We start from the raw sequence: 18,156 nt of genomic DNA on the forward strand, positions 1-18,156 counted from the left end.
GATGCACAAGTTCACTCTCGACGTCCTTGGCGAGGTCCATGTTTGCAACCACGACACCATGGGCCCAACAAGATGCCGAATGGACCGCTCAGGATTGGCATCACGTTCTCTTCACCGACGAGTGTCGCATATGCCTTCAACCAGACAATTGTAGGAGACGTGTTTGGAGGCAATCCGGTCAGGCTAACGCCTTAGACACACTGTCCAGCATGTGCAGAAAGGTGGAGGTTCTCTGCTGCTTTGGGGTGGCATTATGTGTGGCCGATGGACGCCGCTGGTGATCATGGAAGGCGCCGTAACGGCTGTACGATACGTAAATGCCATTGCAATCCTCCGACCGATAGTGCAACAATATCGGCAGCATATCGGAAAGGCATTAGTCTTCATGGACAACAGTTCGCGCCTCCGTCGTGCACATCTTGTGAATGACTTCCTTCACGACAACGACATCGCTCGACTAGAGTGGCCAGCATGTTCTCCAGACATGAACCCTATCGAACATGCCTGAAATGGATTAAAAAGGAGTGTTTCTGGACGACGTGACCCACCAACCACTCTGAGGTATCTACGTCGAATCGCCGTTGAGGAGTGGGACAATATGGATCAACAGTGCCTTGATGAACTTGTGGATAGTATGCCGCGACGAATGTAGTCATGCATCAGTGCTAGAGGACATGCTACTGGGTATTAGAGGTACCGGAGTGTACAGCAACCTGGACCACCACCTCTGAAGGTCTCACTGTAGTATGGTACAACATGCAGTGTGTGGTTCTCATGAGCAGTAAAAATAGTGGAAATGATATTTATGTTGATCTCTATTCCAGTTTTCTGCACACGTTTCGGAACTCTCGGAACCGAGGTGATGCAAAACTTTCTTTGATGCGTGTATTAAGAGGGGCGTTCAATAGGACATGTGACTTTTTTTTTTCTCGGCAGTTTCGGGTAAAAAATCAGAATTAGCTGTGGGACATCGTGGAATATTTCCGTTTCAGCCCTTGTAATTTCATGAAGTTCCAATAGGTGACGGCGCTATACATAGCTTTCAAAATGGCGCCTGTAATGGAGGTGCGTTCCGTGCAGAGAGCTGTCACAGTGTTTCTTTTGGCGGTAAACACAGTATCGCAGATATTCTTAGGCGCTTGCTGAATGTCTACGGAGGTCTGGCAAAGAACAAAAGTGTCATGAGTCATTGAGAGAGACGTCTGCCATCATCGCAACAAGGTTCCGCTCCCGTGTTACGGCCGGCCGCTCACAGCTGTGACTCCCATCAATGTTGGAACCTCATTCGAGGTGATCGATCAATCAGAATGAAATACCTCGTTGCTTAACTGGGCTCCCTCTTGGTAGCACTGAGACATTCGTCTATCAGTTGGGATGTTGAAAGGCATGTTCCCGATGAGTTCCTCGCAGCCTAACAGAAGACCATAAACAACAACGCAGGACCATCTGTGCGGAACTGCTTTCGCTTTACGAGGTCTATCGTGGCAATTTCTTGTCGTATTTCCAGAATGCTGAGATCATTAGAGTCAGTAACTTGTGATACAACACTCCTGGAAATGGAAAAAAGAACACATTGACACCGGTGTGTCAGACCCACCATACTTGCTCCGGACACTGCGAGAGGGCTGTACAAGCAATGATCACACGCACGGCACAGCGGACACACCAGGAACCGCGGTGTTGGCCGTCGAATGGCGCTAGCTGCGCAGCATTTGTGCACCGCCGCCGTCAGTGTCAGCCAGTTTGCCGTGGCATACGGAGCTCCATCGCAGTCTTTAACACTGGTAGCATGCCGCGACAGCGTGGACGTGAACCGTACGTGCAGTTGAAGGACTTTGAGCGAGGGCGTATAGTGGGCATGCGGGAGGCCGGGTGGACGTACCGCCGAATTGCTCAACACGTGGGGCGTGAGGTCTCCACAGTACATCGATGTTGTCGCCAGTGGTCGGCGGAAGGTGCACGTGCCCGTCGACCTGGGACCGGACCGCAGCGACGCACGGATGCACGCCAAGACCGTAGGATCGTACGCAGTGCCGTAGGGGACCGCACCGCCACTTCCCAGCAAATTAGGGACACTGTTGCTCCTGGGGTATCGGCGAGGACCATTCGCAACCGTCTCCATGAAGCTGGGCTACGGTCCCGCACACCGTTAGGCCGTCTTCCGCTCACGCCCCAACATCGTGCAGCCCGCCTCCAGTGGTGTCGCGACAGGCGTGAATGGAGGGACGAATGGAGACGTGTCGTCTTCAGCGATGAGAGTCGCTTCTGCCTTGGTGCCAATGATGGTCGTACGCGTGTTTGGCGCCGTGCAGGTGAGCGCCACAATCAGGACTGCATACGACCGAGGCACACAGGGCCAACACCCGGCATCATGGTGTGGGGAGCGATCTCCTACACTGGCCGTACACCACTGGTGATCGTCGAGGGGACACTGAATAGTGCACGGTACATCCAAACCGTCATCGAACCCATCGTTCTACCATTCCTAGACCGGCAAGGGAACTTGCTGTTCCAACAGGACAATGCACGTCCGCATGTATCCCGTGCCACCCAACGTGCTCTAGAAGGTGTAAGTCAACTACCCTGGCCAGCAAGATCTCCGGATCTGTCCCCCATTGAGCATGTTTGGGACTGGATGAAGCGTCGTCTCACGCGGTCTGCACGTCCAGCACGAACGCTGGTCCAACTGAGGCGCCAGGTGGAAATGGCATGGCAAGCCGTTCCACAGGACTACATCCAGCATCTCTACGATCGTCTCCATGGGAGAATAGCAGCCTGCATTGCTGCGAAAGGTGGATATACACTGTACTAGTGCCGACATTGTGCATGCTCTGTTGCCTGTGTCTATGTGCCTGTGGTTCTGTCAGTGTGATCATGTGATGTATCTCACCCCAGGAATGTGTCAATAAAGTTTCCCCTTCCTGGGACAATGAATTCACGGTGTTCTTATTTCAATTTCCAGGAGTGTATTTCAATATGATAAACTGCCAAAGTTGCAAAGCTCTTATTATTACCTGATGATGTTTTTATTCATAACCCATTCTTAAATTATACCGTGCAATAATAGGCTAAAATTACAATTTGTTACCTAAAGTAGCTAACAGCCAATATATGTTCAAAAATGGCTCCGAGGACTATGGGACTTAACATCTGTGGTCATCAGTTCCCTAGAACTCAGAACTACCTAAACTTAACTAACCGAAGGACATCACACATCCATGTCCAAAGCAGGATTCGAACCTGCGACCGTAGCGGTCACGCGGTTACAGACTGAAGCGCCTAGAACCGCACGGCCACACATGCCGGCAACCGATATATGTCACGAAGTTCAATATCTAAAAGTATCAAGATACCACCACCGAATTAGAATAAATATTACTCGACATAGCAAAAAATCATAACAATCGTTATCCAAAGGAGTACAAGGCAGGTGATAATGAAACCGGGTACAAACAGAAACTGACAGCCCAATTCAGTCAGCATGACGAAATTTTCCTGCAGTAATGTGGTAGCAAGTGGGCACACAGACCCTCCCAGTAAGGTAGCGTAGGGCCGTCGCATTGAACGGAGGTTATGTTGAACAATAACGTTTTGTAGTTAAAGGGGGTAGGACGTCAAACGGGCCGACTTGGAGCAGGAGAGGCACCACAGGAAAATTTACTTTCTACTCTCTATACTTTTACAAATAAATTCATAAAACTTTGTCGGCATGACCAGGAAGGATTCAGGATTCACACTCATAGCAGTGGAAGTGCAAAAACAATGGTGGAATGTTTAAGAATAACAATGCGCAATGTCACACGGTCACAACTGTTTAAGATTGGTTTGAAGAACATTCCGGGCATTTTGAGCGAATGATTTGGCCACCCAGATCGCTCAGCATGAATCCCGTCGAACATTTGTAGGATATAATCAAGAGGTCTGTTCGTGCATGAAACCTTCCACTTGTAGCACTTTCGTAATTATGGACGGCTATTCAGACTGCACGACTGATTATTTTTGCATTGGACTTCCAATGACATGTTGAGTCCACACCATGTCGAGTTGCTGCACTACGCCGGAAAAAAGGAGGCCAACACGATATTAGGAAAAAAATGAAATGAGCGTATACCATCGTTGGCCGCGAGGCCCCATCCGAGGAAGTTCGACCGCCAAGTGCGAGTCTTGTTACAGTCGGCGCCACAGTGGGCGACTTTCGGGCAGGTGATGAGGATGAAATGATGACGTGGACAATACAACACCCAGTCCACGAGCGGAGAAAATCTCCAACCCGGCCGGGAATCGAATCTGGGCGCGCTTGCACTGGAGGCAAGCACGTTACCTCCCAGCTAAGCAGGCGGACACGGCATTAGGAGATAGAGCTTGACTATTTCCACCTCTGTGTCTGTCTAATTACAAATGAGTTCTTTCCTGAAAATCACAAATATCTCTTTCCTTTACCAGCTTCAACGAAGATTCTACTTTGGTAGTTAACTTCATACTCGCAAATGAACGTTAATGTATTACTTTCTCAACAGCCGCAACGTTTCTTCTTGATATTGCTGACGTTCGTGAAGCATGGGAGATACATCAGAGGAGGCTTACGTACCTTGGGACGACGTGCATTTGCTGATGGTGCAATAACATCTGCGACCGACGTTAGACTGAAACAAAATGGACGACCTTTTTAATGACGTACCCCCGGCGCTAAACTACAGATTAAATTTCAAGGTGTTTAAGTTCTTCGCTGGGAGTCCACCTTTGGACAGTTTACGATGTGATGAAAGTCTCAGCAACCACGGCGGATGCTAGGACAGGAGGCTGATGTGCAATTATGGCAAACAATTGTACGGGCGTTTTGTTTTCTCAGAGCGTGCACATGTTTTTAGTCCACACACACACACACACACACACACACACACAAACAAACAAACAACATGTAAAATGCATGAAAGACAGTGGCAATCGGTCACTTTCATCTGTTTATATTTCGTTTCGATGTGCACACACACGTTAATTGTTTCTTGGTCTGATCTCAGTTTCACTCACGTCAGCATCTAATTAACACAGTTTTTATTAGAGATTCTCCCTTATTAAACTTACATCTGCCACACAGTTCAAGTCTACGAGCGTAATTTTTTTAATAAACTTCGGGTTTAACTCATCAGAAGCTTCCATTTTCAGAAGGCTGCAGCATAGGGAATTAGTAATCCAGAACCTTCCCATCGCCTTCTTCATTCAGCGAAGTGCAATCAAAAAGTCTCTGTCGAAAAACATCTGAAAACATTCATTCTCCAAACTGAAATCCAGTTCCAAAATATCTCAAAATGAAAACGTCCACGCAGCGCGTTCACAAACTTTCGCGCGTTCTCTCTCGACACGGAAGCTCACATTCTCCTAATATGAAAATTTTTTGGGTACGGTACTGAGGCTTATTGTAAATATCTATCACCCAGAAGAAAGCCACTATAACCACGGCCGAAACGGTGGTTTCATCAGTGACAGTATTTACAGAAGTCGTCCATGGCAATCATTTTGAATACTTTCTCGCATCATGATTTGCATACTGAAAAAAATTTATCTAATTTACATATGGCTGTAATTCTAAGAGTATGAGGAAATATTCTCATCACACAGTCGGGTGTGAAATACCACTGAACATACATGGCATTGTCTGAATAGGAGAAAGCGATCGTAACCAGAGAATCCAAATGTGAAATTATAAAGATTTTAAAAACTTTATGTAAGACGTTTTGAAATTTTCTATTATGTTATCTCAATCGCAATTTTTTTTTTTTTTTTACCAAGTGATGACTAGTTTCGGGGTAGCTTCTTATTTTAAATGTTCAGGTAAAATATGCTGTTTACAGCTTAAAACGAACGTAAGGACAAAAATATTATGTACTAAAACAAACAAGAATAAGAAATAATTATTTAGAATAAAGACTAGTTCGTTGAGCTAATGAACATTGTGACAGCAATTGAAATAAAAAGCCTTGTCAACGTAGTAAAAAAATTTATACATTGAAACGTCCATATAATTACGAGTATTTTAGTTATAGCCATTAACCGCAAGCAGAGAATTACCTATGAAAAAGAAGAAACAAGTAATTAATGTTTTCTGTTAGTTAATAGCGCATAAAAGTAATATCATCATGCAAAACAGTAAAATATTCATGATTAAACATACCATGTAAGCTGTACGTGAAGACGAAAGTAAAACGTAAAATAAATACACATCATCAACAGACTGGGTAACTTGTCCAAACAGTAAAGGTCCGTGAACACTGGGTGTCACGTGACTCTCACGTACTCCTAGTTACAGCAGTACTGACCGTTGTACTTAGATGAAACTGGCAAGTCAACAGTTACAGAAAGTGCAGCTAGTTCGCAGTTTGGTACCTAACCGGTAAATGTGGGGAAAGATATTTCTATTCTCTCTTTTTTGAAACAGAAAGTAATAAAATTCAAATTGTGCTAATGCGTATTGCAAAGGATAAAGAATATGAAAGCACTCGTACACTACAGAGTTTGCGATTTAACAGTATTATAAATGTCGTGTGACTAAAATAGACGAAGTAAACACATGCTGTAATTTACTACACGAGATAATTCATCGTTATTTAGTAGCAAAACCATATAAATTAATTTATTTATTCATCAGTACATAACATGGAAAAATTAATAATGCACATTTAAAATGAAATGCAACTAATAAGGACGACGCGCTATCTCGTGAGCCGTTGTTGAGTTTGCAGGCGATGCTAGATGGAAATTGATGTAATTTCAGTCTACTATTTCTGTAGAATGAGGGATTTGAGAAAGTAAGTAGTTAAGTTTTATCTTTTAGATTGTTTGGATGCTTTAATTTCATATTGTGTTAACTCTGGAACAGCTCAATACAAGCACTGTAAATGGAACCACATATGATGCCTACTCGGCTGAGTAATTCCATACGTTTATTATACTTGTCTGGAAACACATATGATAGCTTCGAATGTTGATGGTGCAAAAAAAAAAAAAAAAAAAAAAAAAAGCTTGTACCAGGATTTCGAAGTTGAGAGGCGGAAACGTGATATTGTCTTGTGACAGCCAGAGCGAGAGCACCAGCAGCAGCGAGTACTGTTTGTATAAAGCGTTTATTTTGCATTTTGTTTACGACCTTCCACTAAGGAAGGGATTTTATTTGTGTTTATCTGCTCTGCATAGTAACTAACAGTTCTTGATAAAACTTTACGTAGTTTTCGTGTTAGATTTCTTTGTGTTTTCTTGATCGTTTAGAACAGAAAGCGCCCTAAAACCGTCTTTTGTTTGTTTCGCGGCCGTTAGCCACTAGTCACTTGAATCAGCAGTTGTCTTGTGACAGCCAGAGCGAGAGCACCAGCAGCAGGGAGTACTGTTTGTATAAAGCGTTTTTGTACTTATTTGCTGCGCTTAGCTTTTAAATATTTTTTCTGGGAAAACCTAGCGTAGTTTTCGCGTCTCGTATTTCAGTGAGTGTTTCTTGATTATCAGAGTAGCTCATCAGAAGATTATCTTGGGAATTTGTCACCGTATAGAGTAGGGTAAACATAGTCATGTGTAGGGACTGTGGTTGTTGTGAGCGGACGCAAGGAGAATTGGCCACTCTTCGGGGGCAGGTGGAGGCTTTGTCTGTTAGGCTCATCGAGCTCGAGGCGCAGGCGTCGGCTCGTAGTGGCGTTGGGGCAACTGTGGTGAGACCTATGCCTACTTCGGTGGCCTTGGAATCACACGGAACCCCTGATGTCGCTGCGTCTTCCGGCAGTGAGCATCTTACCGGTCAGCCATCACTCCAGGGTGAATGGCGGACAGTGGTGGGCTCGCGCGTGCCTGGCCGAAAGGCGAAGGTGGGATCTGGCCGCGTGGCAGCTGCCTTACCCCTTTCCAACAGGTACGGGGCGCTTCCTAGTGGTGATGACATCGTTTCCGAGCCACCACAGGATGCCTCGCCTGTTGGGCCAGTGGCCGATTCTCCGGCAAGGTCCCGACAGTCACAGAGGGCGGGCCTATTAGTTATAGGGAGCTCCAACGTTAGGCGGGTTATGGAGCCCCTTAGGAAAATAGCGGGTAGGTCGGGGAAGAATGCCAGTGTGCACTCGGTGTGCTTGCCGGGGGGTCTCGTCCGTAATGTGGAGGAGGCCCTTCCGGCAGCTATTGAACGCACTGGGTGTGACCGGCTGCAGATAGTAGCACATGTCGGAACGAATGACGCCTGCCGCTTGGGTTCTGAGGCCATCCTTGGTTCCTTCCGGCGGCTGGCTGATTTGGTGAAGACAAGCAGCATCGCACGCGGAGTGCAAGCTGAGCTTAATATCTGCAGCATAGTGCCCAGAGTCGATCGCGGTCCTCTGGTTTGGAGCCGTGTGGAGGGTCTAAACCAGAGGCTCAGACGACTCTGCGACTATAATGGTTGCAAATTCATCGACCTCCGTTATTGGGTGGAGAACTGTAGGGCCCCCCTAGACAGGTCAGGCGTGCACTACACACCGGAAGCAGCTACTAGGGTAGCAGAGTACGTGTGGCGTGCACACGGGGGTTTTTTAGGTTAGAGGGACCCCCCCTTGGGCGAAACGATAAAATACCTGACGGCTTACCAGAGAGGACATTATCATCGTTGATAAAGAACGTCCGTCCTCAGAGACCAAAAACAGGAAAAGTTAACGTAATATTGGTAAACTGCAGGAGTATCCAGGGCAAGGTTCCTGAATTAGTATCTCTTATTGAAGGAAATAGTGCGCATATAGTATTAGGAACGGAAAGTTGGTTAAAACCGGAAGTGAACAGTAACGAAATCCTAGACACAGAATGGAATATATACCGCAAGGATAGGATAAACGCCAATGGTGGAGGAGTATTTATAGCAGTAAAGAATTCAGTAATATCCAGTGAAGTTATTAGCGAATGCGAATGTGAAATAATCTGGGTTAAGTTAAGTATCAAAGGTGGGTCAGATATGATAGTCGGATGCTTCTATAGACCACCTGCATCAGCAACCGTAGTAGTTGAGCGCCTCAGAGAGAACCTGCAGAACGTCGTGAAGAAGTTTCGTGATCATACTATTGTAATAGGGGGAGACTTCAATCTACCAGGTATAGAATGGGATAGTCACACAATCAGAACTGGAGCCAGGGACAGAGACTCTTGTGACATTATCCTGACTGCCTTGTCCGAGAATTACTTCGAGCAGATAGTTAGAGAACCAACTCGTGAAGCTAACGTTTTAGACCTCATAGCAACAAATAGACCGGAACTTTTCGACTCCGTGAATGTAGAAGAGGGTATCAGTGATCATAAGTCAGTGGTTGCATCAATGACTACAAGTGTAATAAGAAATGCCAAGAAAGGAAGGAAAATATATTTGCTTAACAAGAGTGATAGGGCACAAATCGCAGAATATCTGAGTGACCACCATCAAACGTTCATTTCTGAGGAAGAGGATGTGGAACAAAAATGGAAAAAATTCAGAAACATCGTCCAGTACGCCTTAGATAAGTTCGTACCGACTAAGGTCCAAAGCGAGGGGAAAGATCCACCGTGGTATAACAATCATGTACGAAAGGTACTACGGAAACAAAGAAAGCTTCATCATAGGTTTAAGAGTAGTCGAATCATAGCTGATAAGGAAAAGCTGAACGAAGCGAAAAAGAGCGTAAAGAGAGCAATGAGAGAAGCATTCAACGAATTCGAACATAAAACATTGGCAAACAATCTAAACAAGAACCCTAAAAAGTTTTGGTCATATGTAAAATCGGTAAGCGGATCTAAATCCCCTATTCAGTCACTCGTTGACCACGATGGCACCGAAACAGAGGACGACCGAAGAAAGGCAGAAATACTGAATTCAGTGTTCCGAAACTGTTTCACTGCGGAAAATCGTAACACGGTCCCTGACTTCAGACGTCGCACGGACGCCAAAATGGAAAATATTGAAATAAACGATATCGGAATTGAAAAACAACTGCTATCACTTAGTAGCGGAAAAGCATCCGGACCAGACGAGATACCCTTAAGATTCTACAGTGATTATGCTAAAGAACTTGCCCCCTTTCTATCAGCAATTTATCGTAGATCGCTGGAAGAACGTAAAGTACCTAGCGACTGGAAGAAAGCGCAGGTCGTTCCCATTTTCAAGAAGGGTCATAAATCAGATGCGAATAATTATAGGCCTATTTCGCTTACGTCAATCTGTTGTAGAATAATGGAACATGTTTTGTGTTCTCGTATTATGACGTCCTTAGATAATACAAATCTCCTTCATCATAACCAACATGGATTCCGCAAACAGAGATCATGTGAAACTCAGCTCGCCCTATTTGCCCAAGAAATTCACAGTGCCGTAGACACTGGCGAGCAGATTGATGCCGTATTCCTGGACTTCAGGAAGGCATTTGATACGGTTCCGCACTTACGTTTAGTGAAAAAAATACGAGCTTACGGAATATCGGACCAGGTTTGTGATTGGATTCAGGATTTCCTAGAAGAAAGAACACAACATGTCATTCTTAACGGTTCAAAATATGCAGATGTAGAGGTAATTTCGGGAGTACCGCAGGGAAGCGTGATAGGACCTTTATTGTTTACAATATACATAAATGACTTAGTTGACAACATCGGTAGCTCCGTGAGGCTATTTGCAGATGACACGGTTGTCTACAAGAAAGTAGCAACATCAGAAGACTCGTACGTACTCCAGGAGGACCTGCAGAGGATTAATGCATGGTGCGACAGCTGGCAGCTTTCCCTAAACGTAGATAAATGTAATATAATGCGCATACATAGGGGCAGAAATCCATTCCAGTACGATTATGCCATAGGTGGTAAATCATTGGAAGCGGTAACGACCGTAAAATACTTAGGAGTTACTATCCGGAGCGATCTGAAGTGGAATGATCACATAAAACAAATAGTGGGAAAAGCAGGCGCCAGGTTGAGATTCATAGGAAGAATTCTAAGAAAATGTGACTCATCGACGAAAGAAGTAGCTTACAAAACGCTTGTTCGTCCGATTCTTGTGTATTGCTCATCAGTATGGGACCCTTACCAGGTTGGATTAATAGAAGAGATAGACATGATCCAGCGAAAAGCAGCGCGATTCGTCATGGGGACATTTAGTCAGCGCGAGAGCGTTACGGAGATGCTGAACAAGCTCCAGTGGCGGACACTTCAAGAAAGGCGTTACGCAATACGGAGAGGTTTATTATCGAAATTACGAGAGAGCACATTCCGGGAAGAGATGGGCAACATATTACTACCGCCCACATATATCTCGTGTAATGATCACAACGAAAAGATCCGAGAAATTAGAGCAAATACGGAGACTTACAAGCAGTCGTTCTTCCCACGCACAATTCGTGAATGGAACAGGGAAGGGGGGATCAGATAGTGGTACAATAAGTACCCTCCGCCACACACCGTAAGGTGGCTCGCGGAGTATAGATGTAGATGTAGATGTAGATACTCGTCAACAGTCTATATGCCATTGGCCTGAGTGGGCCTAGCTTAAGTGTCCAAATCTCTCCCCGCGTGATATCGGGGAATGGTGTAACATTCTCTGGCGATTGTCTAGGTGACACTGGAAAGTGGCGCAGTAAATTTTGGCATGTTATTCCTATTTTTCCTTTCTTCATCTTTTCCTCAAGAAAAAGACTCTTAAAGCTTTTTAAATACAACAAACTTTGTTAAAATTCTACATCTTTATTCTTCACGTCCACATACTTATTTCTCGACAGAGTCACCCTGAAGACGAATACATTTCTCCCAACGCGTTAACAGTTGGTGGATACCGTCACAGTAGAATGTTTGACTTTTTTGTGGAACCACAACCTCACCTCTGTTTCCAGCACGTCATCATTAACAAAGTGAAGTCCTGGAAAATGTTCGTTAGCTTTTGGAAACGGATGAGAATCAGCGGGGGCCAAGCCGGGACTTAATGGATGTTGATAGCTGACAATGAGTCCGAGGCGTCAGATTGTTGCAAATGAGTGTGCTCTGGCGTTGTTCATGTGTGGACACACTGTTCTGTGGTTAGGAACTCTACTACAGCACGCTGGCCGGCCGGAGTGGCCCAGCTGATCTAGGCGCTGCAGTCTGGAACTGCGCGACCACTACGATCGCAGGTTCGATTCCTGCCTCGGGCATGGATGCGTGTTATGTCCTTAGGTTAGTTAGGTTTAAGTAGTTCTTAGTTCTACGGGACTGATGACCTCAGATGTTAAGTCCCATAGTGCTCAGAACCATTTTGAACAGTCATTATTTAGTGTAATAATGTCTCATTACTAGCAAGTAGACTAGAACTGTAATTGAAATATTATGATCGTAGTCTTCATACTGAATTCTCTTGCTTAATTTACGGCAGAGAAGTCACACTGTAGAGAGAAATGATTTTATCATCATTATTTAAACGTAATTTTACTCTATCACCCGCTACCGGATATTTCCAGTGGAATATGTATCACGAAAACTGCACAAGCATTAAGTTGTGGGCACCGTATTACAAATCACTCTCTGAGGAGGTGAGATGGTGTTATCCAAAACAATTACGAAAGGAGATATAGGAAACATTTGAAATGTGTTGTTATAAAAACGCAGTTAGAAGGAAGTTCATTGATGAAGTACATGATAAGGAGGTCTCTAGAAAGCTGTAACCAGAAGGTAGGTAGAACCAAGAATGTATGAAGAATCGGGAAGTGAAAGATACTGAACGACCGTGAGTGCCACATGTGTAACTGATTACGCTGTGCTCGTGTGGTAGTAGGTACGCGGTTCGGAAGAAACGACCTCTCGTGTAATAACGCCGATTGCAACCCTGTATTTACAGTATTCTTCTACATACCAGCGTAACATGTTTTGATTCATTTTAATTCACGTGGAGCTAACATTATGCAAACAAAACGTTTGTTATCTTAATTGCTTATAATAGAGCAGTAGCTACGGACGCAGCTCAAACAGCTTCTGCTAAAAGTTTAAATTTTAAATCTTACGGAACAATAGACGATGAATTTATAACCCTACTTCCGTGCAGTTTCTGCAATAAATAAAGTCTTATCTCTATTATAATTGACGACAGTGTTTAAAACTGTGATCTTACTTCATTCCTTTCAACGCTGAGCGCCGAGGCGAAGTCGTATACGTTGCAAGACCCTTGCGACAAAAGAACGTAAAATACACTTTTAAATAAATTGAATTTACGCTGAAGTTAGTCATCTAGAACACTTCAACGAATCATTTTCATGTGAATGAGTATGTTGGAAATACGTTCCGGCGAGTGAATAAAAACAACACATGCGCGCGATCTTCCGTAGTTCTATGTTCAAGTGTTTCTTTCCCGTATCTCGCAAAAATATCCAAACTACGTACTTGTAATTTTTAGTTCAAATAAATCTTTGTAACAGCTCTATAAAACAAGGAAGAAAATAAGGTCCAGTAGCCCACTATCAGAAGGAAGTACAAAGAATTACGACCGAGTAGTACTTCTTTATGCGTTGTGTTTCTTTTATCTCCCATTGGTATTATGACAATAAATAATGTTTGTTTGAGTCAGTTAACAGCAAATTAAATAGATATTGCAGAACCACTGTTGTATTAAGTCTGGAAATATGACATAATGTCAAGAGGCTGTACGGCTGGAATCGACTGTAAGGTACAAAATAGGCTAGCACTGTCGGAAGAGTAGGATCAACAGTCAATTTCCTGACTGCGACTGAGTGTCCAAAACCGCTTCAAGCACAGAGCGCGAGTCAATTACTGGCCCGTGTTCTACGAGATGTGGAGACCACGTTCTGGTACTGAGTTCCACTCCCCTCTGCTCATTTCCATACTACTCCTAACTACAGCACATCCAGACACGTATTCAACTATGTTGCGCAGCTGGGCTGAAGAAACTTCTGCGCTCCCGCTTACACTCGGCGTGTAAGCATTCAATTACACAAGAAGCTAGCACAAAATGTAGCTACATAATATTATCATAAAACTCTGTACAAGATTCTGTTAAGTGTACGCTACTTGCTTACCCTTCTTCTGAATATAATGTGTTTTAAATGTTGACTCCCATTTGTACTGTTTCATCTCCCTTATCTTTCGAGGTAACTTACAAGATCCGGGAATAATGAGCTCTTACCCGAAGAACGAATCAGATAATGCCATCTTAAAATCCTGGCTTTTTCTGCAAGATATCTTTTATGACAAATCTTTGTTTATATACCCAAACACACTTCTCAAAACCCACCACAAAGATAAAACTCATGGTCGTAAGTAAGTAAAACATTACAAAGGAAACTTATTCATAAATCAATGAACTGTAGTTAGGGTAAAACAATGTACGTACCTTGCAACCATAATAAATCAAAATTGGGATAACAAGCAAGAAGTTATGTTTCTTGTCGGGAAAGCAAGAAGTGTGTTTCAGAAAGTTAGTGCTGCCTTCAAAAGCTATAACGTAACTAAGAGCAAAAATCAGACTTTTGCGTTGCTATATACACTATGTGATGAAAAGTATCCGGACACTCCCAAAAACATACGTTTTTCATATTAGGTGCATTGTGCAGCCAGAGATTGTTGTACAATATTCGTTGCCTGTGACAGCCCTGCTCAGAGGCTAACTCCAATAAACACACAGTACAGTCCTCTGTCCGGCGTAGGTACATTCGAAGAATGGCGGAATCTCTTTAGATGGGTGAGCAGCGATGACTGGAGCTGCAGTGGCGATAGTGACCAGAATACTTTCCATGACACTCTCCAGGGACGTACACGGAGAAACGCTTGAGGACACACTTGTAGAAACTCCTCTCATGAAGCCGTGAGGCACGACTTACACATTAGAGCGCAATGACACCACAGTTCTGCAGTAAATGTTTCAAGTCTTGGTGCATTAAACATACACTGAATCACCAAAGAAACTGATATAGAGGTGCGTATTAAAATACAGAGATGTGTAAGAGAATAAGTATCTGGCGTATTTTTTAGATCGGTTAGAGCTGCTGCAATGGCAGGTAATGAAGGTTTAAGTGAGTTTGGACGTGGTGTTATTGTCGGCACACGAGCAGTGGGACTCAGCATCTCTGAGGCAGTCGTGAAGCGGGGATTTTCTCGTACGACCATTTCACGAGTGTACCGTGAATATCAGGAATCCGGTAAAACATCAAACCTCCGACATCGCTTCGCCTGGAAAAATATCCTGCAGGAACGGGACCACCGTCGACTGAAGAGAATCGTTCAACGTGACTGAAGGGCAACCCTTCCGTAAATTCCTGCAGTCTTCAACTCTTGGCAATCAGCAAATGACAGCGTGTAAACCATTCGAAGGAACATCTTCTATGTGGGCTTTCGGAGCAGAAGGCCCAGCCGTGTACCCTTGATGACTGTGCGACATATAGCTCTGCTTCTCGCCTGGGCCCGTCAACACCGACACTGGAGTGTTGATGACAGGGAACATGTTGCCTGGCAGGACGAGTCACGTTTCAAATTGTATCGAGTGCATGGACGTGAACGGCTATGAAGACAACCTCATTAATCCATGGACCCTGCATGTCAGCAGGGGACTGTTCAAGATGGTGGAGGCTCTGTAATGAAGTGATATGGGACCCCTGATACTCCTAAACTATTCTGACACCTGACATGAACGAAAGCATCCTGTCTGATCACCTGCATCCATTCATGTCCATTGTGCATTCCGACGGACATGGGCAATTCCAGCAGGGCAAAGCGACACCTCACACGCCCAGAATTTCTACAAAGTGGCTCCAGAACACTCCTCTGAGTTTAAAGGCTTCCTCTGGCCGTCAAACGTCCCAGACATGAACATTATTGAGCATATCTGGAATGTCTTGCAACGCGCTGTTCAGAAGAGATCTCCAGCCCATCGCACTCTTACGGATTTATGGACAGCCCTGTAGGATTCATGGTGTCACTTCCCTCCAGCACTGCTTCAAACGTTAGTGGAGTCCATGCTAGGTCGTGTTCCGGCACTTGTGCGTGCTCGCTGGAGCCCTACATGAAATTAGGCAGGTGTACCAGTTTATTAAGCTCTTCATATTTAGTTATTCACTGTTACGAATCTCTGGAGACGGCAGCTAGAATTTAGTGACGGGCTCGCTTCGCCTGCTCGTTATGCTGCTCCGTTTAACGCCTCCTGTTGCAGGGAAATCTAACTGGCAGGGTTGCCACTAGGTGTCACAGCGATAGGCCTCTAGTTACACTACTGGCCATTAAATTTGCTACACCACGAAGATGACGTGCTACAGACGCGAAATTTAACCGACAGGAAGAAGATTCTATGATTTGCAAATGAGTAGCTTTTCAGAGCATTCACACGAGGTTGGCGCCGGTGGCGACACCTACAACGTGCTGACATAAGGAAAGTTTCCAACCGATTTCTCATACACAACAGCAGTTGACCGGCTTTGCCCGGTGAAACCTTGTTGTGATGCCTTGTGTAAGGAGGAGAAATGCATACCATCACGTTTCCAACTTTGATAAATGTCGGATTGTAGCTTATCGCGATTGCGGTTTATCGTATCTCGACTTTGCTGCTAGCGTTGCTCGAGATCCAATGATTGTTAGCACAATATGGAATCGGTGAGTTCAGGAGGGTAATACGGAACGCCGTGCTGGATCCCAACGGACACGTATCACTAGCAGTCGAGATGACAGGCATCTTATCCGCATGGCTGTAACGGATCGTGCAGCCACGTCTCGATCCCTGAGTCAAAAGATGGAGACGTTTGCAAGACAACAACCATCTGCACGAACAGTTCGAGAACGTTTGCAACAACATGGACTATCAGCTCGGAGACCGTAGCTGCAGCTACCCTTGACGCTGCATCATACACAGGAGCGCCTGCGATGGTGTACTCAACGACGAAGCTGGGTGCACGAATTGCAAAAAGTCATGAATCTAGGTTCTGTTTACAGCATCATGATGGTCGCATCCGGGTTTTGCGGCATCGCGGTGAACGCACATTGGAAGCGTGTATTCGTCAACGCCATACTGGCGTATCACCCGGCGTGATGGTATGGGTTACACGTCTCGGTCACCTCTTGTTCGCATTGACGGCACTTTGAACAGTGGACGTTACATTTCAGATGTGTTACGACCCGTGGCTCCACCCTTCATTTGATCCCTGCGAACCCCAACATCTCAGCAGGATAATGCACGACCGCATGTTGCAGGTCCTGTACGCCTTTCTGGATACAGAAAATGTTCGACTGCTGGCCTGGCCAGCATATTCTCCAGATCTCTCACCAATTGAAGTCGTCTGGTCAATGGTGGCCCAGCAACTGGCTCGTCACAATACGTCAGTCACTACTCTTGATGAACTGTGGTATCGTGTTGAAGCTGCATGGGCAGCTTTACCTGTACACTCCATCCAAGCTCTGTTTGACTCAATGCCATGGCGTACCAAGTCCGTTATTATGGCCAGAGGTGGTTGTTCTGGGTACTGATTTCTCAGGATCTATGCAACCAAACTGCGTGAAAATGTAATCACATATCAGTACTAGTACAATATATTTGTCCAATGAATACTCGTTTATCATCTGCATTTTTCTTGGTGTAGCAATTTTAATGGCCAGTAGTGTATATGCATCGTTTCCACGGTTCATGTTAAGACATTTCGTTAGCAATTACTATTTTCCCAGCCTCTATTTTTTCCGTGCCTCTACTACTACTCAACTAACAGGGCCACATTCTAATGCGCTACTGCCCTCTGACGCTCACTGGAAAGCTCGTAGTCCTTTTCTCAACAGCCGTCACTTTCGGACTGCCGATACCGAGAGTTTCGCAGCGCGCCTGGGGATTCTGTCACGTGTCCTCCTCAGGAGCAAGGCAGTTGCATTTGCGATGCACCAGGCACTCTGCGACGGGAGCAAAACTTTCCTCATTACTCCATATTCCGGCGCTTCTATTTGCCATGCTTGATACCGTTCTTGATTTTCTCTCTCTTGAATTTCTCAACAGCCACAACTAAATTTGAAATTTTCTCACGAGAAGCTTACCAGCACATCTCCCATGAGCTGTGAATTATACATGAATTGTAGTTCGGCAAATAGAGCGTGAACGTGCAAAGAGGCTCGTGTATTATCACGAAAGTGTGATTTATTCAGCATGTTAAAAAGGGTTTTCTTCTCATTCCTTCCTACTATACAGGAGTCATAAAGTTG

The sequence above is a fragment of the Schistocerca americana genome, chromosome 4 (genome assembly GCF_021461395.2).
Source record: "Schistocerca americana isolate TAMUIC-IGC-003095 chromosome 4, iqSchAmer2.1, whole genome shotgun sequence".
NCBI lineage: Eukaryota > Metazoa > Arthropoda > Insecta > Orthoptera > Acrididae > Schistocerca > Schistocerca americana.